Raw genomic sequence first — 23,807 nt, forward strand, 5'->3', positions numbered from 1 at the left:
TGCTCTTACCGCAAGAGGGCGGATCAAACCCACAAGCCCCGCTGACCACGACATGATACGGACTAGGGGTGTTGCTGCAACCAGTTCATCATCGGAACAACCTCCAAGTATCGATGCGTTGTAGATAAGGCGAGCTGTGAATTGAGGAGCGGATGGAGAGGAAGTGGGAACGCGGGAAGGAGGGATTGCATCGAGATTTATAGGGAGAGGAGGGCACGCAGCGAGCGGCAGAGAATCACGGGGAGCCGTTGGATGCAAGGTCGACCTGCGTGAGGCGCAGTGAGTGGACGATGGATCGATGGCATGCGGCACCAACGGGAGGAAGGCAGTAAATAGAGGAGGAGACGATGCCTCGTTTACAGGGAGAATTAATCCCTCGTCTCTTTTCATAGGGAGGAGGATTATGTATTATGCGGTGCCAACGAGAGGAAGACAGTAAATAGAGGAGGAATACTAAGGATCACTTATTGTGTGGTAGGACTATTTTTTCTACGTATCTATCCATCCATCGTTATCTTTTTTCCTCTCTTTTTTGAGGGGCTGTTACTAGTATCTACTACGGAGTATCTTGGGAGCAATCTGTTACTAGTATCTATCTACTTTGGCTCTACACTCCTCTTCTTGCTGGAATGAAATGTACTAGCAACCTGCGACTTGCTATGGACTAGTTGGACATGGTCATGGACGTTTGTCATCATCGGAACAGCCTCCAAAATCCAAATAACTAGCAATACGATCTCCCTCTCTCTCTCAAATAACGCCAGGTAGTTAGTTTCCATATGTTGGAGGATTTATTTCCTAACAATGAAGTCGGATTTGTTTCAGTAAGAGACAGATAGTATGTACACAGATTCAACACTACGCACTATATACATACATATTGTACTAGACAAGAGAGCAAAGATCACTTGTAGAGTAACATCCTCTAGGAAGCGTTGTTTATGGATAAATTATATCCCGTCCTTCCTTACGGCTTGTGTAATGAAGGACTGTAATCCCGCGTTTTGATTAATAAAGCTCTTGATGTCAAAAAAAATAGTACATACACAAATTCAATGATGTGCTCCAAGCAGAAATGGCTGGCTAGAACACATCATCAGATCATCTTCATCTTCCATGTCAAGGGAGTGTGAGCAGTAGATACAAGTCCAAGCTGATGTGCACAGCGACGACGACGATAACAGGCCTCCACGGCTGCGACAGAAATGATTGACCACTCTATTATGACGCCGACATCATTACTAATATAACAAAGATCAATCATGTTGAGCTTCCTTGTCATGCAAGTACCAGCGGTAGATTCTCAAGCTACAGGCGTCAGCTACCAGGTCAAGCAGGACGACAACAAGACGGGCTGTTGGCTGATGCTTGCCAGCCAGATAATCTTGTCTGTGCTCACATACATACATCACCCATTAGCCAGCCTATTTCATCATCATAAAAAATCAGCACCATTTTTTGGCATCACGAGTTGCCAGTAAAATAATGTCTAAAAACTCATTAGCAACAGTAATAATATCGATTCGACATCCAGTCAACCAACATACAACCAATCCAATCTGTTTGCTAACTCTTAAAATTGACCAAAACTACCAACTCAATGCCGCACAATACAATTTAAATCCAAATATTAAAACAGTATGGATGTATCACACCCTAAGACCAACATTGCCATTCGATCCAAATTTTACAAACTCCGAAGACCAACATCACCATTCGGCCAAAACCTACAAAAAAGGGAAAATAAACATGGAAATGCCTATCAGAGCACAAGCACATGTGATTCGCCTGGGCCTTATCGACATCCTGGTCCATTCACCCAGCCACATAGAAACTGGAACTCCTCAGTATATCTCTTGACTGCTGGCCAAACTTGTTATCTCTAGTTGGACAGGATATTATTCTTCCTCGGGCTGTTGAACCAACCGGTACCCTGCAGGCACACAAATGATGTTTAGACATTACGAGACTAGACCACACTCTTCATAATTGCACGTAATCAGAGTGGTCAATTATTCCGCACGTGCAGCAGTTTAATTTGTATATATCACAATTAAGCTTTTGCTACTAAATGCAACAAAAAAACACCCTAATGAACCCATAATTAACTTGAAACCATAGCAGTGCATAAGAATTAACATTGTCTTCCTTCCTGCTGACAGACATAGTACAAGTTAAAGTAAGGCAAATTAACTATGTATAAGCATATCCACTATAAAACTAGCACTGCCGATTGCTCATCCGGCACTATTCAGCGACAAATTTAAGCAGGAACCGGTACACATTATGCAAATGTCAAAACTAAAATAAACCATTAGATTGGGATCTCTACAAACCTCTTAGTCCATCCAGTGGCTTCGATGTGTCGAGCAAGTTACCCCCTGCCTTCAACCATTTGACCAACATCCAACGAAAAAGGAAAAGATTAACAGGTCTTTTTCCTTTCTCTTCACCTACTCACTCAAGTCCTGCACAGCAAAATGAATGCATAGATTTAGTACCCACAGCAACTTCGCAAACTCATCCAGCAGGTTTCAACAATACACAGGGAAAATAGATTATGTAATATGGTTTCTATATTAGGAAATTTATACAAGAACTAAACCCACGTATAGCACATGGGGCTTAGCAGCATGGTTTTTACTTATTACTCCCTCCGTCCCACAATATAAGATCGTTAGCTTGAAAAACAATCTTATATTGTGGGACGGAGGGAGTAGAGATCAGCATCATTCACTTTATAGGGAAAACAGACTGTGTAATATGGTTTCCATATCAGGAACTGAAAATGTAGATAACACATCATCCAGCTGGTTTGAACAATCAGCTTATGAGCATCCTCTATTTACTACGACATGTTACATACCATCACAAAGGTGCTTTCAGAACCCAAAGTTTCACTTCAACAAGCTTTGAGGATGATAAGCATGCATGGCAATTTAACCCAAAGTTTCCTTTATAATATTAAGCGGGTGGTAAATCTTTATCATCAATAAACATGAGTTGCACGCGCTATGATAATGGAAAAAATTACACTCGTAAGAGCAGATTCAGTGTCGATAGCAATCATGCATGTCAGGATAGCACACCTGTAGTAATCATGCCAGAAACTATATGCTAGGAATCCCAAGGTGAGGAATCAATTCAAAATTCATACAAATACCGTCAAAGCAAGATTATATTAGCCCATCCAAATCTTACCCATATCATAAAAAAGAAAATATGAGAGTGATATCTTAACTCCCAAAGCAAGCCCGTCAGTCAAATATGATCATAGCAGTATCTTCACTGAGCACAACACGATACATGGGAATAGCTCAAGTATGACACACATCTTATCAGCAACACAAAACACAACTAACACTCAGAAAAAGATAAAGTAGAGAATATCTATCTCTTTTTATCCTATATAAAACAAGACTAACAATCACCTTAGCAGAAAATATGAACCCTAAAGGCCAATGCTGCTATCATGGCCAAGAAAGCATAGTTGTTGAATTACAACTCAAAAAGTAGCATAACCATCAACATGTAGTAGTTACTATGCCATGCCAATCCGGGAAATAAATAAGCTATAGCAAGACCAAGTTAATAAGCCTTGCTCTTATCAAAATTACTTCATAGCAATAAACAAAAGCATACCAATTAACTAGTTTTAGAACAGTAACCATTTTCCACTTAAAAGCTGAAACCATGATGATACAATGAGGAAATCAACTAAACGTAACAGTAGCACTTTCTATTTATTTAATCCCCAAATTATGGCATCAAAGTAGATGATAACCATGACATCCAATTGTTAATCAAAGCCTAACCATCCACAAACCCAAGCCAGGATCAACAAAGACCATATCACTAAGCGTAAACATGCCAGCAGTACCAACTTGGCACCATAGGCCAGACTAAGAACTAGATCATCCGCTCAGCGGCAGGAGCACAACACAATATAGTTGTGGCCTGAAGACTAGGTCCCAAAGCATGCGGAGGATGAAGGAGAGACTAGGGACTCACCTAAGTAGTGGTAGTCGAGGAGGCAGTCATGGACTTGAAAGTGACGCCAATGTCATGAGGCGACAACCGCACCGTCTTGTCGGCGCCGGAAGCAAGGCGAGTCATAACCAAGGACAACCAACAGGCAGGTCTCGCCAATGAGAGCTGCAGGTCAAACATGGTTAACCATGAGACATACCATGATTAGTTAAGCCTAGCTACTTAACCATGATAACACCAGTAGCTTAGAGTTGAATAAATAACCATGACCAGACTATAGCTTAAATTCCATTAAGACAACCGCAGCAGATTCATATCCTTGAAAAAATAACAATAGCAGATTCAAAGTCGATAGAATTCATGCATGTAAGGATAGCACACATGGAGTAATCATGTCAGAAACTTCATGCTAGTAATCACAAGGTGAGGAATCAATTGGAAATTCATACAAAATATTGTCAAAGCAAGATTATATCAGCCCATCCAAATCTTTCCTATGTCACGATAAAAAAGACTGACATCTTAACTTCCAAAGCAAGCTCATCGATCAAAAATGATCACTACTATCTTCACTGCGCACAGCAAGACTCATCGGAACAGCTCAAGTATGCCACACTTCTTAACAACAACACAAAGCACAACAGCGACACTCAGTAAAAGATCAAGTAGAGAATATCTATCTCTTCTTATCCTATGAAACAAGACCAAGAATTACCTACACAGGAAATATGAACTCTAAAGGCCTATTTTGCTATTATATATGGCTAAGAAATCATATCCGTTGAACTACAACTCAAACAGTAGCATGACCATAACCAAGTAAATTGAACTTGTTCTTATCAAAATTACTCTACAGCAATCAACAAAAGCACACCAACTGATTAATTTCAGAAAACCAACCAGTTTGCACTTATAAACAGAAACCACGATGATACAAAGATGAAATCAACTAAACTAATCATTGTATATGACAAAACTAGCGAAGGGCTAGCACCAAGCGAAAATAGCTAAGAGCTAGCACCCAGCAAAACAAGAACCCATGGAAGCACTAGCTCAAACTAACATACATAAACTTCATACATTCAGAAGTTTGGCATACCAAAAATAAACACAACCTTCAACATACTACATGCTTACCAGCATACATACTACATTTAACATCCATATATGACCGCAACAGAAAGTCCAGAATTCCCAAAAGGCTGCATTCTACCAGCACAAGAACTGAATGAAATGCATTCACAAACTTAGTTGCAGACAGCCGGCGGTGCCATGGGATTGTCACAAGTTGACGTTGATCCAATACAGAGAGGATTGTCAAACTGGAAATCAAGAATATATAACACAACACTTGTCACATATGGAGAGGAGTTAAGGGGAAATGGAAAGTTAGGAATATAACAAAAAAGGGTCAAATATAACAAGATCAGGATAGCATTTGTTCTTCTCTGATTTAGAGGAGAGATGGAATTCCTTAGCAGATATAAGAAAATTAGCTCATGTTCATACAAGAACTATACCCCTGTATAGCACATGGGGCTTAGCAACATGGTTATTACTTATTAGAAATCAACAACAATCACTATACATAGGGAAAACAGAATATGTAATATGATTTCTATACCAGGAACTTAACACATCACCCGCGGGTTTCAACAACCAGCTTATGGGCATCCTCTATTACTACCATATGTTATAGACCATCACAAAGATGCTTTCAGAACTGTCCAACTTAGGAAACTAAAATCAGATAACTAAAACATGAATTTGATTACATGGAAAATCAGAAACAGTTGCTACGCATAGGAAAAACAAAACATGTAGTGTGGTTCCTGTATGAGTGACAGTTGTAAATCAAACATGTGACAGATCATAACGGACGCGCTTCTAGCATCCACAGTTTCACTTCAATAAGTGTTGATATATAACAATTTCACACATATTTAAACAGGGCAGACAAGCCTATCTTGATTTGGTATATCAAGACTCATTCATGATATGCTCATCCTAAAATCAGTGATAGTAGCACATGGTCATAAGACAAATAGAACAGAGAACAGTAGACAGAGGATGAAGAACATGTAAATGGAGAACCCACCGGAAGGAATTGTGGCTGATGTCGTGTACAAACCCACCGTGGTTGTGGTGCAGTCAACCACTGCCGTCACGCGGTAGAGGAGGACGACGCCTGAAGAATCACAACCACGCCGGAGACGTTGCCGCATCGGGGTTGCGGTAAGCCACAAGTAATTAGCCACACAACCATATTTTCCTTTACAACCATAGCATAGTCCTCCTGTTACTAAGTTAATAAGAAATTATAATTAACCAAGTGTGGGAGCAACATGTAGTGCAATTAAGTAATGTTCTATATGGGGATCATTTGACGGCATGGCCAGTCTTCCCAGTTTCATTTCATTAAATAACAAACATACATTTGATACGAACTCCATATATGACAGAAAACTAACACTCACACTGTATTATTTGGTAGCTAACTTATAGCTATGCATAAATCAAATAAAAGTCAGAGATCTTATTATTCTTTACATAAGGGCAAGCTCTGTATAATCAAGAATCTTAGCCAGTTTAGAACAAAAAATGTAGTGTGGTAATTAAAAGACTGGTCACATTCAGAGTCTGACTCGTTCATCTTAAACTATATAAGAGTTCATTCAGGTAACCATTCACACAAGGAGATCAGATTGGAGCAAACTGTGATAAATACGTTGGCAGCGGCACTAGCCCTTGAACCATCAGCAACATCTCCATGGCACCTGTGCTGTAACATGCAAGAAAAGGATTACGAAGCTGCAAATACAAGAAAAGCTGAAGAGCACAGAAATAATAAAACAGTCAAGTAAATTTCCATGTATTTCTAAAGATTCAGATCTTGGCATAACATTAAACTGAACCATATTAGAACAGACAGCTAATACCATGTACTCTCTCCGTGCAGAAATAACTGTCGCTCTAACAGATGTATCTAGCACTGAAATACGTCTAGATACATCTGTTTGAGTGACAGATATTTCTGGACGGAGGTAGTACTCCCTCTATTCCACAATGTAGTGCGCCCGCTCTTCCCGAGATTCAAGTTTGATCGTAAATTTAACCAAGGAACCAACTGCGGCGGGAGTAAAAATTATATCACTGGATTCATATCGAAAATACGAATCCAGTTGTAACATTTGTTAAACCTCTTTGTCTAGACGAAAGAATAAAAAATGATGTACCATCAGGGAGCCGATGTAACAACACTAAGCTAAACTGATGAGAGCCGTTCTGTGCATCAAGATCTTGATCAACATAGTAATACATGAAAGCAGTATGGTTAGACTAACATACCGTGTAATTGCTCTACACATTTGCCCATACTTGACCATATATATATATATATATATATATATATATATATATATATATATACGCCAATTCATTCATCTGAAACACTTTTATGGGCAAAACTCTCTTGCATCAGCAGATTAAACAATTCATCAGATGCTTGAATATGATCAGTCTTTACATGGAAAAAACAGCTTAAGAACTTAAGACATTAGCTAGTCATGAAAGACCTGAAATAATTGATCGTCATGTCAAATCTGAGCCAAATCTACTCTATAATCTTAAACTTCTGGACCAGCTTATAGTATACCGATGGACTATTTGTGAGTATCAATCAAGCATAACAAAGGACAAAACAAGATAAAACTGATGTACATGTCATTTAAAATCGAGGCACCCATAGTTAGTTTGTTAAACCTCTTTGTCTAGATGAAAGCATTAAAAACAGTTGCAGGGAGCAATGTAATAACACTAATATGTACTAATGAGAAACATTTTGTTCATCAAGATCTTGATGAACATATTAATACATGAAACCAGTATGGTTAGACAAAGATAGTGCATAATAAGAGGCTATTTGGTTTGGAGCCTGCGGACGCCTATCCAAAAAATCGGCGTTGACTGAAGGCAAGGCATCTGTTTGGTTCGGAGCCAATTATTTGGTCCAACGGGCTGCATGGGCTCGTGCAGTTCAGTCTTTCACCAATTCGGGGCCAAATCGCGGGTGTCCGGATCGTGCGCCAAATTTTTACCGAGCCCGCAGTTTGGTATGGCCCGCATGGGCAGCATCCAAACGCACCCTAACTCTAAACATTTGCTAACCTGAAGTTCACTAACCATTTATACACTCCAGTTCACTAACCTGAAGCATTTTATGGGTAAACTCTCCTGCTACATCAAAGAACACATTATACCTCACACATCGACAGGAAACCAGAATAGCTGAAAAAGGTAATAATCAAAATGGCAGATATTTGCTCGAGTCGACTATAATTAAATACAAATTAGTGCATCTCCTGATCTGAGCTTGTGCAGGTGGAAATAAACCACAGTTTATAACAAAAAGTCTCCATTCGAATACCAAGTGTAAAGCTCAAACCTAGAAACAACTACAGTAGCATGAGAAGCTAATCAAGGCTGGATCTTGTATAAGGGACAAACATCAAAATTATCTCATGCATGCATGCTGGACTAACCAGTTTGCAATGAAGATGAAAAAGAAGCAACCAGTTCTTTTAATTTATACTAACCAGTTTTTATAATCATTTGAGGGCATCACCAACCTTTTCCAGTTTTCATTCCGTGCAATAACAAACATACATATTATAAGAAACTACAACTCAGACTCATTCAGCAAACTAACATATATGACAAGAGACTCGGAATTCTTTGAGCCTGCATCTATTTTATCGAATGGCATGCTCAATGTATGAAGACACGTCTTTGAATCATACACAGTCGTTTGTTGGCAGCATGGGAGGAAAGTGCATATGATGCTCAAGAATGCATCAAATCCAGTAATGTAAATACTAAACTGAGATTTCACAGCCAGCAACTGTGCGACGGCATCTCGATCATCCATGAAACAGAGAATGGTATAGCAGTGGATTGATGGCCAGGAGCTCAGGGCAGAAGAGTAGTAGCCAGAGGTAGGAGAAGGAGCCAAGAACTCACCAGAGAGGTTGTAGCCAATGCAGGACACAATCGCCGCCGTGGTTGCAGTGCATTCAACCACTGCCATCACACGGTAGAGGTCGCCTCAAGAAGCACAGCTGCGCCGTCCCACCAACGAGTGAGCGCACCGAGCTAAGGAGCACCATCCGGGAGGTGCAGCTGCGCGAGGCTGCAAGACACATACATCATAATTCCATTTTAATTGCCGAAAGTAAGTGACAAGGATGCAGTAACATGGATGAGCATATTCTTCATACAAAAACAATAAATAATACTCCCTCCGTCCCAACATAAGTGACTCAACTTTGTACTAGCTTTAGTATGAAGTTAGTATAAAGTTGAGTCACTTATTTTGGGACAGAGGGAGTAGATGTTATCATTGACGAGAAGTTGATGCACAACTAGAAGTAATTCCTAACACCTAAAATTCAGTCTCATAGGTTAAAATGCATCATCTTCAGTTCCTAACACTGTTACTGTCTAGCATTCAAGAAAAACACCACATCATCACCGAATCATCTTTCATTACTGACGATGATACTATCTGTACCTAACATCCAGAATTTCACATGTAAAAATACCACATCAACATCATCCTCATTAATCTGACAATGGTTCGTGTGGTTTTATAAAAAGCAAAGGTGTAATATACTAATATCACATAGCAGTTCACCAAAAGGATAAACATTTCTTCAACAAAATGCAACCTTGGAATTTACTACTCTCATTACATGTGTATCAAAAAAGTCTTTTATACATGCCTGCAAATACAAGCAGTGGTCACCTACAGAGATGAGAAGGGTGTGTGAGAGATGGAGAGAGAGAGAGAGAGAGAGATGGCTTACCACCTGTGGAAGCTGCCTCGGATATGTCAAGTGGCGCCATGAAAACATCATCCACAACCAGTTACCAATCCCACTACAAGCAATCAAGTCAACCGTCAGACAACATCATCAGCATAACAACATTTTGTGCAAGACATTCACATTTCTGGATCTTCAACTATGTTCTATTGTTGCATGCTCAAATTAAATATCTTCACAAAAAACCAAAGTAAACACCTTCAGTAGTATGCAGAGAACAAAACTCAACTAGCTAGGTATCCAGGACATGTAAAAACTAATTTCAATCTACAAATTTGCAGCAAAAGGTTCACCATTTCTTCAAAAAATTGCAACCTCAGAATTTAGCAGGAAAGGAAATATACATCACAGTGATTCCTTAACGTGGGTCTCTTCTCAATACATGTATCAATAAAAAATTATTTTGATACATGCCTGCAAACATGCAAATACAGAGGCAAGATGAGGGTGAAAGAGAGGGAGAGGGAGATGGCTTACCATGTACACCACGGAGGAGGAAGAACCAACAACAGCTTCTCCTTGGCTGGACCCCTTCACACAACCAGATGGGAGGGAGCAAACTGCACAAACTCTTGGCGACGATCTGCCAGAGAAGCTCCTCCACTTTGCAACGGCCAGTCACCTCCTCGTCGCTGCACACCGCCTCCCAATAGAGATGTTGCACCACCTTCACGCCACCTTCTGGTCCTCGGCATCCAGCACCTTGGTGTAGCGGTAGAGCTTCGGCGATATCAACAGGGCGATGTCCTTGTCGCGTGTGGCAGCATAGTCGTCGCCTTCCTTGCCGGTGGTGTGCACCTAGTGAGCTATGTATATCTCCTCCTCACGGAGGATGAGGGAGTAGAGTGCGCCCATGCGGGAGATGGAGGCGGTCCAGAGGCCGGTATTGCCCATGCAAGGCCACGACAACGTTCAGGTGTTGTCTCAGAACTCGAGGTGGCCATTGGCGTTGTCGAACAGGCGGCCCTGCCAATCGAAGAGCTGGTCACTAAGTCTGCCATTGTCATCCTTAGGAATGTCGCTGCGACCCGCCTAGAGATATCCACATCTTCACTGCAGGGTAAAAATTGCCATCAGATGCACAGCAAAAGCAAAGCTCCTTTTCTGAACTCAAAAATTCTCATTCAGATAGGATTAAGATGCAGATACTAGTTTGCTTAGCAATTTCCCTTTTGCTTCACTCGGCAGCCTAGTATGCCAAGTGAAGAATGGACTCTTTTTTGTGTATGTATTATGGTGACTAGTAGTGAATCATGAATCAATTGCAAACTGGAAGTATTTTGACAGCATAGGTTGCAACATAACTAAAACGCCATACTTGCAGATTAACATATCTTGGCAAGATGCCACATAATCTTGCAAATTCCCTTGGCAAGATTGTAAAAACTGTTGTTAGTACTTCTGTGACATCAACACGAGGTTTTAAACTATATATTATGCCTAAAATGAAGTTGAGTGATACAATTTTTTCCTACCAATTTGAAAGGTGGCAACCCTTGGAAGGACCTGAATCATTCACAGATACTGCATGAACATCTATTCAGAGATTTTGGTCCTGATTGCTAAGCTATGACCTTGCTCATAACCTTGGATTTCTTAGTGAAAGATATGTAGTATCTGCAAGTAGATTACATATATTCCTGAACACTGCACATCAGTGTTTAATTCTATTCTACTTGTGACTAGTGCATACTCTGTATAGAAGCTTACTGATTTCAGGCAATCAACAACAAAGGTGAGGTGTTTCCATAATCAGACATTCAGACACACACGGACAGACCTGATGTGCTTGACAGTGATTCCGTCATCGGGGAGAAGGCGCTGGATCTTGCGACGCTGGGGCTCATCCTCGTCGAACACAGCCGCGGCAGGCGTCCATGGCGGGCTCCTCCGACCGGGCGAGGTCAGTGGCGAGGTCCACATCAACGTAGTGGAAGAGCAGGTCCATTGTCATCATAAGAAACGTCACCACTACCCGCCTAGACATTGCGACATCTTCACCAATTCTGCGGGATAAAAAAAATTCACATCAGGTGCACAGCAGATACGGATCTGACTTTTCTGAAATCAGAAGTCTCGACTTTCTGAAATCAGAATTCTCGTTTAGTTTGGCTAAGGTGCAGAGACTTTTTTTTTAGCAATTTCCATCTTGCTTCACTCGGCTGCCGAGTCTGCAGAGTTCAGAACAGACTTTTTACTAGTGAATCATGACTCAGTTACAAATCGATAGTATTTTGACAATATAGGTCGCAGCAGAACAAATTAAATAGACAAAGTTCAAATTTAACATATATTAGCAACATGCAAATTTCCTTTGCAAGATTATAAAGATTGTTCCCATTTTTTCTATCACAGCAACATGAGTGGGGTCTTTAACTGTAAATTGTGCCTAAAGCAAAGTTGCACGATACAAATTTTGCCCACAATCATTTTGAAAGGTTTGGACCCTTTCTAGGTTACAAGGTAGTTCTTGAATTCTTGGCAGATACTGTATGAACATCTATTCAGAATATTTGGTGAACTCTGTAATCTGTCAATATTTCCAAACACTGCACATCGGTGTTTAATTAAGTAGTATGAACGTTCTATTCCTGAATCATAAAACTTGTAGTAATAAATGAGATAAGAGTAGTTTATTCTCAATTCTTAAGTTGTCGTCTTGCTCACAAACTTGGATTTCTTGGTGAACTCTATACATCCACTACATGACAGTGTCTAATTCAGTTATCAGACATGAGCACTGATTTGATTCAGGCAAGATACAGTTAAAAAAAAGATTGTAAAGATTACTAGTTTTTCTCTCACAGCAGCATTAGGTTTTGAACTAACTGTGCACTTTGCCTGAAACAAAGTTGCAAGATAGTAGTACAATTTTCTTCCTAATCCTGAATCTTGCTTTATAAACACTGCAAGAGCAATATAATCCTGTATCTTACAACTCGTAATGATCGATGGGACAAGAGTACATGATCCTCAATTTTTAACCTGTTGTCTTGATCATAACCTTGGATTTCTCGGTGAACTCTATACATCTGTCAGTATATATCACCAAGAAGAAATGCCTAATCCTGAAAGTTACTACTGTAGAGAATATGTAGTACATGGTAACCGTAGGAACCGCTAATCCTGAAAGTTACAGCTTGTAATAATGATCAAATTAAACATCTTCACAAAAAATCAAACCAAACACCTTCATTATGCATGCAGAGAAGATAACTCAGCTAGCTAGGTGTCCAGGACATGTGAAAACTAATTTCAATGTACAAATTTGCAGCAAAAGGTTCAACATTTCTTCAAGGAAATGAATGAATGCAACCTCAGAATTGTGCAGGAAAGGAAATACACATCACACAAAGTGATTCCTTAACATGGTTCTCCTGTCAGTACAGTACATGTATCAATCAAAAGTATTCTTTTGATACATGGCTGCTTGCGTACAGAGGGGAGCTGGGGGTGAGAGAGAGGGAGAGGGAGATACTTACCACCCGCAGCAGCTTCTCCTTCACCCAAATAGAGCAGACCAGATCGGAGCAAAGCAAAACTGCACAGACCGCATGCACAAATCAGATGCGGAGGTGAAGAAAACCAGAAGAAGACAAGGGGTTCCTGACATACCATTGTGGACGTTCATGTTCTTGCTCTTGGAGGAGAGGAGAGGGTGCTGCGCATCATGAGCTTGGTCACCATGGCCGCCCGCAGGCTAGGGTTTCGCGCACGAGGAGGGGGAGGGATGGGTGTGGATGTGGAAGGAGGAGGAGGCGGTGGCGGTCGGAGGAGTCCTCTGCCGCTGCGTGGTCGTGGAGAAGGAGGCAGCTCCATGACGGCACCAATGCAGAAACGCCGGTGTGGATCTGGCCACGGCTGAGTATGTCGGCTCGATCTGGGGATTTTCAAAGAATTAACCTGTAAGGTTAAGAATTTCAAAGAATCGACACATACAAACTGAACGAAAGCGTGCAGATTCATTACCATAACAAAGACATGCTAGGATCATCCAAAGATATATGTTTGAAATGGAGTACACAAACAACCTTCGCATCAAACCCATCACAGGATCATGTAATTTACATATTAACATAACAGAAACAAAATGATCTTCTTCACCTTTTGCATTTGGTTTCTTCTCCTTGAGGTAGTTGCAGACGCTGGTGATGGCATGTTTACGAACATGCAATCCAACCATACATGTGTAAATCATTGCCGTGAACCCATCTGCATATGTCTCTCTCATTCTCTGTGAAACTAAATTGCTCCCTCTCATATTTTTTTCCACTCTGTGCCATCCATGCAGAAAAAAGATGAACTGAAACCCAAAGTACTCCAAGCTACACGGGACGGGTAGGATCAGATTGGAGTAGCAGACTAAAATAGCAGCTAGTGGAAGAAACTAAAATGTCGCAGCAAGCAAGGAATGGGGGAAGGGAGGGTCACCGCTATTGAAGTCAATGCTGCAGCAGCCAGCCGGCGTGGTGGTTGAGGAAGAAGAGGAGCAGAGCAAGCCCTTGGTGGCCGGCTAGACATGTGAAACTTAATTTCAATCTACAAATCTGCAACAAAAGGTTCAACAAATCCGTAAGTGGAGGTTCTGTGTCCAACTGCATAATTTTGTACAGTTAAGAGAGCTGAGCTAAAAAAAGCACATGTAATCTATGCAAGTAAAATGTAGCTTCATTGGCAGCATGAGTAACGACTGACACCACGCAGAAATCCCAACAAAAATATCACTTGAGCAGATGAGTTATGTCATCAACCAATAGCTCTGCCTCCACACCATAAGGTTCACCAGCAACCTTGGCAACTAATAACACTACTTACACATGAGCCTTTCCAACTGAAACTAGCATGCTTGGACTAGAGAAGTAAACACACAGGCTGATCCAATGCAGCAAAAAAAAACCACAGACTAAATGCTTGTCGTACATAGGATAGGATAGGATGGGAGGAAAAGAAAACCTCCTTCATTGTCTTGGCTGTTGGGGCCCAAGTGCAGGTTTGTGCTTGTCCTTCATCTCATCGCAGATTCTCCTAGTTATTGATTCATCTCACCACCACCGCGGACCAACAGCAGCACCAACAGAGAGAGCTTCACAAACAGAGCAACAACAACAATATAGGTAAGTTCGTTCAATGTATTGTTGCTGTACAAACCAAATATGTTGATGCTTCAGGAACTTTATGTCTAGTTTTATCATTTTAAAAGGCAGAGGCAAGAAGACTTTTTGGTCAATCAATCAATCAATCAATCTGATGTACTAGTATTTACAAGAGCTCAAGGATGATGTATTTGACAGCAAGGATATCAAAACAGGGACAAGAAAAATATTGGTTCCAAATGAAGCACCACGTACATATATATACTAATAATGACCCAAAGGAAAAACCACTTAAGCAGCAAGCAAGGCCATGACCATCGCCACGTACATAGGTATAGGTACGAACAGCCAACCATAGAATTTGGGGGTTTTCATAGAATTAACCTGTAAGATTAAGATTTTCAAAGAATTGACAAATACAAACTGAACGAAAGCGTGCAGATTCATTGCCATAACAAAGGCATGCTAGGATCATCCAAAGATATGTGTTTGAAATGGAGCACAAAAACAACTTTCGCATCAAACCCATCACAGGATGATGTAATTTACATGTTAACATAACAGAACAAAGGGATCTTTTTCACCTTTGCATTTTGGATCTTCTCCTTGAGGTAGTTGCCGACGCCGGTGATGGTGCCGGTGCTTAAAATCGCGGTGGTGGAGATGTCGACCTGCATATAAATGGGCTAGCCAATTCAATTGTCTTGCCATTGCAACAAAGTTCGGTGGTACAATGCACGCATCTAAATGCAGTAGATAACTTGTCATGTTGGTGCTTGAACTAAACAGTGCTACTGCTACATACAGTACATAGTTGCTCCAGTTACAGTTGTATCTATCAAGCAGTTTGTTTGTTTGAGGGAAGCTCCAAAGAGAAAGGAACTGGTCTCTGAAACTAAATTGCTTCCCACCCTGATTTTTTCCCACTCTGTTCCATCCATGTACGTACGGATGAACTGTAACCTCCAAGCCACACGCACACGGCAGGAATAGGATTAGATTGGAGTAACCCCAAACAGTAGCAGACTAAACTAGCAGCAAGCAAGAAATGGAGGAAGGAAGGGTCACCGCTGTTGAAGCCGATGCTGCAGCAGCCCGCCCGCGTGGTGGTTCTTCAGGTGGTTGAGGAGGAAGAGGAGCAGAGCAGAGCAGGCCCTTGGTGGCCGGCTAGGTGCGTCCCTCCTCCTCCTGCTCCTCGAGCAGGACAAGGCCGGGACCAACCGGAGCCACGCCGCTGTTGGCGGCGCCCGAAACCCTGGCCGCGGGCGAGTGTAAGGGTCTCGGCCGGTGGGCGGATCTGGCCGGAGGGGGTGAAGGGCCGGAGCGAGGGGAGCGGGCTGCGCGCCGGTGGAACTCGCCGGAATCTGGCGGTGTGGAGTCGTGGGGATGTTGCGGGTAGGAGGAGGAGGAGTGCGCGGTGGCGGTGGCGGTGGGAGGAGGACTCCTCTGCCGCAGCGTGTCGCGGAGAAGGAGTAAGCTCCATGACGGCGCGGCGCCGATGCGGGAACGCCGGTGCGGGATCTGGCCGCGGCCTGAGCAGGTCGATCGGATCTGGGCGTAGGGAGAGAAGAGGAGGGGCGGGGGCGCCGACGGCGAGGGTGAGGGAGAGGGAGAGGAGGTCGCCGGTGGGATGTGGTTGGGGAGATGAAGGCGGCGACGTTTGGGTTTCTGGGGAGGAAGAAGATGAATCAGCCGCTCATCAACCGGTGGGTAAGGTTGGAAACAAGAACAATTCTTTTCGCTAAACACATGATGAGATGTTGATTGTGCGCGGCATTAGGGGTTCGTTTAGCCGCCAGATTTTTCGATTGGCCACCCACGGATCTATTCTCTTGGATTGACATTGTTTTCGTCTCGTTTTCTCGGTCAATCCAAGTCTCCACGAGCGATTTATTGTGTGGTGTCGCGGCGGTTGCGCTTTCGTCAAGGAAGGAAGGAAGGAGGCGGGCAAATCTTGAAACCCGAGATGGGGTTGCGCCCAAGCGACACCGACTCCATGCCTCCTTGTTCTATCAAGCTCCTCCTCCTGGTCAAGTCGTGTGCGTCCAAGTCCCGCCAAATCGCCACCGCACCGCCCTTCCAATCCAACTACATAAGGTGGCAACGCTTAGTATAACTCCACATCCAACTAGTAGTACATAAAATGAGGACACATGCAGTATTGAACACATCACTTGATGACATGGTCAGCGCCGCGTCAACATGAGGCTATCCGGTTTGTTGTCTTGCATGTCCAAGTTCGGGGTCCAAGGGGTCATGGACCATGAAGGATAGATCGATATGAGGTGTCGTTCCGAGTGTTTGAGAAAAGAAGAGGCTACTGGCCTAAATGTTCTTATGTATAAGTTTCATTGCACAGGTGATTGTTGGCCCGAGAGAAGGGAGGGCCACATTTGGGAGTTTCCCAGCGACATTAAAAAAAACACTTTGACCGCACCATCGGGGTGTCACCACATGGAACCCTAGCGGGTCAAGGTAGTTGACCCCTTCTTGTGTTTAGCATGTGAATGGCAGCTGGTTTTTTCTGTGATTAACCACATGCAGTTGCATGTCACTGCAGAGTGGCGAGGACGGTGTGCGGGGTGGTGGGGATCTTAGGCATATCGGCGACGTACAACCTGTTGGCCGTGTACACGGCAGAGCTGTTCCCGACAGTGGTGCGGACGGCGGTGCTCGGAAGCGCGATGCAAACGTCGCAGATGGGTGCCATACTAGCACCCCTGGTGGTGGTGCTCGGGGAGCGGGTGCCGTTCGCGGTGTTCGGCATGTCGGGGATCGTCGGCGGGCTGATGTTCTTATGCCAGCCCGAGACGATGAACAAGCCCTTATATGACACCATGGCTGGCCTCGAGAAAGGGGAGAGAGCGTCTGAAAGTGAAGACGAAGGTGCAGCAGAAGCAGAGAACTCCCAAATTTAGTTAGTTTTCGGCGTGTGTCGGTGTGCTTAAAAATGTTGCCCATGGAACCATGTCGCAGACCAGAGCGACTCACACATATTCGGGTGTTCCATTTAATATTGTTTCACGTGTTTCGTCGCAATAAAAATAAATCACGTGTTGACAAAATCAAATTGTGGTTTCTCTTAGCGTAAATATTTGAGTAATATTGCATGACTAGCTCGTTTGCATTGTGTGTGTGAGAGAGAATGGCGTTATTGTGTGTGAGAGAGAATGGCGTTGAGAGAGAGAGAGAGAGTGTACAATGGCTGAAGAATGCATCTAGCTGATCTTTTACTTATATAATTTAGTCTCTCAAAATGGTCCTGTACGACTACACCTGCACGCAAACCCATGCGCCGCCCGGCTGGCCACAAGGAGGGAACCCTAGTTGTCAGCATTGTCGACGTCCTAATGCCTATGAGACTAGCCACAGTGGGAGTAATTTCAGCAGTAACATCGAGTCCAACTCAGCAAATTTGCTTACGTGGCAATAAGTTAATGAGGAGAGAGGTAGTTTGAGTAACTTAGCTAGTTATTGTAACATCACATATCCCAATGCGATATGAGTCTATAAACTAATAAATGAAGTTTTGCATATTACCACACTTATGTGTATGTTACTCTCCACCGTGGCTAGTCTGACCCTGGCAACTCGGCTCTACGCTCTCTCTAGTCCTAACTTGTCGGCGTCGTCAGTCACAGTCGCTTCCCCTAGGCTAGTTCTCTCTGCCTCAGCGCACCCCAACCCTGTACACCTTCACTCCAAGCCTGGTGCGAGATCCAATGCTCGTGTGTCTCGTGGCGCCCGATGCCACCCTCCGACGGTATAGGTGCGACCCCACCAACGCCTCTCCCAACGTGGTGGTTCCGCCCAACAGTGACTTCTTCATCTTCATTCCGGATCCAGCGGCTGTGGGATTACTCAGAATTGGGTTACGGAAAAACTCTTTCCTCAGCTCCTCGGTGCTAGCAGCGGAGACTCTCGTGGGTGTCATTTTTCATTCTTGAAGGCGCTATCTCGGCCTTCATCTGTGCTGCTCTTCTAGCTCAGGGGAAACCATTCGTCTGTTTCACTAGCCCGGGGGGCGGTGGTGTTGCGGCTGCTTTTCCTTCTTCCTTCGCGGCGTCCTCCGTGTTGGTTTTGACGATGTTGGACATCTCGCTGGTTTGGCATGCCTCTCTTCTTCAGGGCTTTGTGCGTTTAGCTGTGTTTAATCATCTGGTCAAGGCGTGCCGTAAAGCTCTGGCCCTAGCTAGCTCGTCTCTATATCCAGGTTGGTCGTTGCGTTGCGGTACATTGCCAGGACGTCGTCAAGAGCATGCATCCCCGTATTGAATTCGGCATGCAAGATCGGTCTGGCGACCAACCCAGGTGGTGCATAGCAGCTTGAACGGCCTTCTTTCCTTCATGTACGGATCTGAGGTGCGGCTGCCGTGGAAGCGGCCGGCAGCAGCTGGCTGGACCAACGTTTGCAGTAGATCGCAGATCTAGCTGAGAGATAAGAGATCTGCGGTTGGACCCTTCAAACCCGTCTCAAACATTTGGACAAACGGCCCGGTTAATGACCGATCTAAAAAAGTGATTTAGATGGACGCCTCAAATGGGCTTGAAATGTCTGAGCTGACCGACACGCCTCATATGCAGCCCAAATCTGGGGTGCCCACGTGCAATCGTGCACGCCCGCCACGTCGGACCCAGCCCACGCAGGCCCATCCGACCCCACATATATTTCTCATCATCCGTTCGCCAGACCAAATCCTAACCACTTCACTCCACTCCCCTCTGCCACCCAATCTCCCGCCCGACGATCTCCGACCTTCTCTGGCATGGAGGGCAGTGGATCCGAGTCGTACACCTCCAGATCTCTCGACTCCGAGCTCATCCCACGCGGCCCCGAGGAGGAGATGGTCGTCCGGCTTGCGCTCTGCCGCTCCCGGGAGGAGGCCGCCCGACGGCAGCGCTCGGATCCTCCCGTCGGAAATCCATTGCGTCCATCCAAATGATGCATGGATCCGGCGCTTGCAGTGTCATCGCTGCCTCACTAGAGACGATGCAGTCCGTCTGGAGTTTGAACGCAGTGGTGGGCGCGCAACCCGTCCGTTGGCGGCCGAGGGGATGGACACACCATGGGCATCGTCCGACGCAAACATGGCGCGCGTGCCCGCCATGCGAGTCAACCGGCGCGGGAGGCGGCGGCAGTCCTCGCGATGGTTGACATCGGCGACGCAGAGTCGCATTCGTCGGCGTCCCGTATGAGGCACAAGTCTGAGCGCCGCAACTGCGTCGTGGTGCATGTCGTCTGCTCGGCCCAACACAGATCCATCATCGATCTTACGTCCACAGGCACCGTCAGGGTTCCGGGCACCGACAAGGAATAGTAGGACATGGGAGATGGTCGCGCTTTGATTCCTGTGAGCCGTCTCGTGTCCCATGCCGTACTCTAGCTTCCCGGAGAGCGGACCAACAATCTGGGGAGCGCAGCTGGCCGCCGGACATGGCACGGCGGAGCAGGATGAGCTCTGCTTAAAATCAATTTACATTGCATGTAATAGTATAGATTCGAGATTTCTAATTTGATGTATTCGGTTGTAGAATAGATTAGAGCAACTCCACTCGTTCGCCCCCTCCAACGTAGCGGCCGCCGCTATTTCACCCCATCGCCCGGCGCTTTTTAGGCCCTGGGGGCGATCTAGGTCCTAGCCACCGGCCCCCAAGACGGTTAAATTAAAACATACATTCCCCGCTATCAAAAAGGCGATCAACTCACAAGTCAGGCAATCAACGCCACAAGTCCGGCGATCAATGCCACAAGTCCGGCGATCATCATGCCACAGTTCAGCGATCAATAAACTTGAAAGTTCGGCGTTCAAAAGAAATGACGTCACTGCATCAAACGGTGGCGCCGTCCTCTGGCGTCGGACTGGCAGGAGTCGGCGTGCGTGGGCTAGTCGGTGTCGGTGCGGCTTCCGTGCTAGGCAGCATGGAGGTGTCGCTGGGACTTGGCGGCGGCGTTGGGGTCGGCGTGGGAGTTGGTGCCGCCGTCGACTGTATCTGGTTCAGGATGAGGCCACGCTTCGCCAGGAACCATGCCTTGACCTGATCATCCATGGTCGACATGTCCACCCCTCCCATCAAGAAAGCCAGGTCGGTGTTCCTCTTCTTCGCGGCGACGTTGGTCCGGAGTAGGTCGAGCTTGGCGGCGCTGGTCGTCATCAACGCCGACCACCGCGCCTTGGTTTTCTCTTCCCTCTGGGCGGCTCGGGTCTTGGCGTTGTTGATGCAGTGTTCGATGGACTCTTGTAGACGTGCGGCGGCCACCGCCGTGTCCTTCACCAACTTGGCATGTTTGTTGCCTTCAGGGCGCCCATCGGCCGCGCCTGGCGTCGGCGCGTCCGGCTTGTACGTATCCTTGGGCTTGTCGAGGGTGCGCTGGACTTCCGCCCACTTCTCGCACTTCTCGATCCAGGAGAACACGAGTAGGTACTTAAAATCTTGGTCGGAGCTACTGTCCTGGCGAAACATGGCGAACATCCGGACCATCTGCGCCGAGGAGGAACAAGTGTTGGCTACGCACACGGCGGAAAAAGACCGAGGGACTGGCGTCATACCCGACTCTCGTAGTTGGCGCCACTTTCCGGGCGAGCCGCGATCTCGTCAACGATCCCATGCCATTTGTCGCACGCCGTTTGGATGAGCGCCCAATGGTTTGACATGGCCTTCGCACCGCGCTGCATGTGGACGCCGACGAAGTAGGGGTCGACTAGATTGCGCTCGTCGAACTCCGCCTTGATGTGCTCCTAGTATGTATTGGCGTTCTGGTTCCTACCGGTGGTCGGGTCGAGGCAGATGACCTTCCACGCTTCGGCGAGGCACTCGTCTTCTTTGGACGCCTACTTGATGCGCGGCTCGCCGGTCCTGGCCGCCCACCTCTTATTTTCCCTTTCTTTGCCGGAGCAGGCGAGTGCTACTCCTCCTCCTCCTCTGGCTCCTCCTTGTCGTAGTCGAGCCCGTCGTCCATGTCGCCGTTGACGTTGATTGCATCTTCTTGGGCGTTGAACCCAAGGGAGGCCGCGGCGGCGGCCGAGACGGTCGTGATGATGTCGTCCATGTCAGCCTCCGTCCCGTCGGGGTTGCTGAGGTGCGACGACGAGACTTGTGAGAAGAGCAGCGCGCCATGATGCTGAGGTGGCGTCGGGGAAGATGCGTAAGCCGGCGATGAGTAGGTGTAGGGGGGGTACTGGACGCCGGTGAATGCGTGTGAGGGCGTGTGTTGGGCGGGGTGCCCATGTGGAAAGGTGATGTTGGGGTTGAACCCGCCGTGCGTGTCGCCGTTGGCGTAGCCAGGCGATGGCACACAACCCTAGGGGTGTGTCGCTAACAAGAAGTCGGCCGGCGACCCGACGCTCTGCTGGCTCCATCATCCCGGCGTGAGACACCTCTGCTTGTTCTGTCGCACGATCTGCCTACTCCGCCACGGCCACCGCCGCCTTGTCCCGAGCCTTCTTGGCGTTGAGCCTGTTCCGCTGGCCGGTGGTGACAGCCTCCCGGCACTGAACTTCCGCCTTCCCGTTGGTGTTTGACATGCCCGGGGCTTGGACGTCGGCGCCCGCGGCTTCCTCTGCTTCGGCTGGGTGGCATCGGCATCCATAGCGACACGAGGGGTGGCGTACTTCTTCGGCGGCATGGCGGCCGGATGAAGGGGGGAGGGAGGAGAGTGGTGGGAGAGAAGGGGGGAATGGAGGGAAACAGAGGGGGAAGGCAGGAGGATCGGCGGGAAAAGGGCCTTCTCGACAGAGCAGAACCACACGCCTTTTCGCTTCGTCCGGCGCCCCAAGGCGACCCCCAGGGGCTTGGGTTCGGCTAGGGTTCGCCGGCTGCTATTTTGGCCCAAACCGGCGGAAAACAAGAACCGTGGGCATGGCTGGGCCCTTTTTTGGGCGCCTGCGCTAAAATTTGGCCATGGGGGCCTGTTGGGGGCGCGGCTGGAGTTGCTCTTGTGCCGAAAAAGGGTTCCCCCCTCTTTGTATACAAAGCAACCAATCAAACCATACAGGGATAGGTGCTGGGGCGGAAGCAGCACATGCATGCCCAAAAAAAACGACAGAGAAAGAGCAAAAGAAACAAATGCCGACAACGACGGATCAACAAAAACGAAGAAGCCTCGCGGACGTTGTGCCCACTAGGATCTTCCACTAGGCTCCAAGACTCTGAAGCACCGACACCTATCAACACCTTCAAGAAGGATCACGACGATGACGACGCTGCTGCCAAGGGTTTTCTCCGGTACACGACGAGGCGAGAGGAAGGGTAGCCCCCGACGCCCTCCCGGAAGGTCAGGTGGCACCCACAGGCGCCACTGCGCCGGTGTCGGCCATGCCGACAGGGGTTTCCCCCGATCCCAACCCGCACCTAGGGCGCTCCAGAGCCTGCCAGCAAACCAACCACCACCCTGCGCCAACGTGGTCATGAGGATCCCACGCCGTCTCACCACAGCATCGCGAAGTGAGGACCGCACGGTAAAGAATTAGAGCCGAGCCTAGGGCATCAGCACCGTCGGCACGCGGGAGGGCCCTACCTCCACCGGCAGCGACGGTAGCCGTCCGGACGCAATACCAGGAGCACGCCAGGCTCGTGGGCCCGCAAAGCTCCCGTCCTCGCGCTGCTGTCGGCACACCGACGGCGCCGTCGCCCCATATCCGAGCCGCTCCTCCTCCTCACCGCGCCGCAGACAACGAGGCCACGCTGAGGGGCCGGCCCGCTAGGACCCAGATGGGGCCCGCCGGGACCAGATCTGGGCCAGGGGCGCGACGTCGGCCACCCAGCACCACGCCGCCCCGCCGCCAAGGAGAGGCACCGACACCACGCCCGCCGCCGGCCGCCGCTGCAGGGCCGCCGGACCGCA

At 46.6% G+C, this 23,807-nt stretch overlaps 1 long non-coding RNA gene across 9 annotated transcripts; it reads right to left on the reverse strand.

The window, feature by feature from the left end:
* Positions 1-1,490: 1,490 nt before the first annotated feature.
* LOC119365846 lies at positions 1,491-16,282 on the reverse strand. 9 transcript variants are annotated; one of them, XR_005175779.1, is made up of 16 exons: positions 16,034-16,282; positions 15,550-15,636; positions 14,826-14,955; positions 13,977-14,419; positions 13,842-13,856; positions 13,488-13,752; positions 13,355-13,413; positions 11,653-11,878; positions 10,350-10,925; positions 9,855-9,927; positions 9,010-9,178; positions 6,089-6,772; positions 5,128-5,312; positions 4,012-4,155; positions 2,337-2,468; positions 1,491-1,933 (listed from the first exon to the last, which is right to left on the reverse strand). It is a non-coding gene; the product is annotated as an uncharacterized LOC119365846 (long non-coding RNA). The 9 variants fall into 9 exon arrangements; XR_005175783.1 differs by lacking the exon at positions 13,842-13,856 and having other exon boundaries at positions 13,977-14,146; positions 14,304-14,419; positions 16,034-16,281; XR_005175778.1 differs by lacking the exon at positions 13,842-13,856 and having other exon boundaries at positions 13,977-14,197; positions 14,304-14,419; positions 16,034-16,281.
* Positions 16,283-23,807: the final 7,525 nt, after the last annotated feature.

This window comes from Triticum dicoccoides, chromosome 2B, assembly GCF_002162155.2.
Source record: "Triticum dicoccoides isolate Atlit2015 ecotype Zavitan chromosome 2B, WEW_v2.0, whole genome shotgun sequence".
NCBI lineage: Eukaryota > Viridiplantae > Streptophyta > Magnoliopsida > Poales > Poaceae > Triticum > Triticum dicoccoides.